Source organism: Mus caroli, chromosome 1, assembly GCF_900094665.2.
Source record: "Mus caroli chromosome 1, CAROLI_EIJ_v1.1, whole genome shotgun sequence".
NCBI classification, from domain to species: domain Eukaryota; kingdom Metazoa; phylum Chordata; class Mammalia; order Rodentia; family Muridae; genus Mus; species Mus caroli.
The window spans coordinates 103,150,909-103,152,167 of record NC_034570.1 but is presented as its reverse complement, the minus strand read 5'-3'; positions in this window follow the sequence as shown (position 1 = coordinate 103,152,167).

Genomic DNA, 1,259 nt, shown 5'->3' with positions numbered 1-1,259 from the left:
TGGCCGAATCTCCTCTGCACCTTGCTGGCTGCATGAGTTTCGACCCCAGATATCTGGTATATGTGCTTTTTTTATGTGCTTTCTTGTCGTTGCTGTATTAAATCTTACTCTCTATACATCTTAAGTCCGGTCTCAGTGTCTTCTTGGGTGCGCGGCTGACCCGAGGCTTGAGTAAGTGCCTCCCTTTGGGAGTTTTGGAGTCTTTCATTAGTTTTCCACTTGTGTTATTATTTTTATTTGTTTGTTTGTTTGTTTGTTTGTTTTTTAAAGAATTTAACTGAACATAGATTTTTTTTTTACCTTGGACAAAACAAAACCTTACATCCCTCACATAAATTTGTCTTCCGTTTTCCTTTCAAAATACATTTGAGTACAAATTGCTATGTGTTTTGCAATGACATTTTTTTCCACCATCCTTTTGTATCTGAGCCAGTAATACAACTCAGACAATTTTGAAGCTCTTGTCCAGACTGTATAACACCTTTGATTTAAGAAAATTGTCTATGATCCCAGAAAGATATTTCTGTGATGTTAATTACATATGTTAACTAATACATATTTAAAACTAATACATCTCTACTATATTAGCTTTTCATACAGAACATTACAACCAATTATTTGGAAATGTTTCTTTTTAATAATTATGTCCATTTCATATTACATATTTATTAACGATAACTTATGAATGTGTAACATAAAAATAATATTTTATAATACTGTAGTGTACATGTGCAGTGATCTCTCCTTTATAGCATGCCCATATTTCTCTATTTTGTATTATAATTGCTAAATTGGTTCTATATTCAGAAATACAACAGTAGTGTCATAAATATAAAAATTAGCTTGCTTTCATGTATTCTAATATAAAATGCTTATTATGCAAATGTTTTATGAAGAAAATAACACATATCAAATGTGTTATGCCCCTATCATCTATTTTACATGTGGATACAGTGAGCATCCTCACGTTAATAATTAGATATACAAATGCATGGGTTTGCAGATTTTTGAGACAAAGACTCTTGTACCTATATTGACCTTGATTTTATTGTTCTAGTTAAAGACGACATTCAATCACTGATCTACCTATCATCACCTATTGCTTGCTGTAAATATAGGAACACACCTACTTTCAGAAGTGCTATATATCTAATAAAACATGTCTTGCAAACTATGCAAATATATTACCAACTGAACTCTTTTGTCAATTAATGAACTAAATTTTCACTAAGTAAATGCTGGTGTTTTTTTTTTTTTTT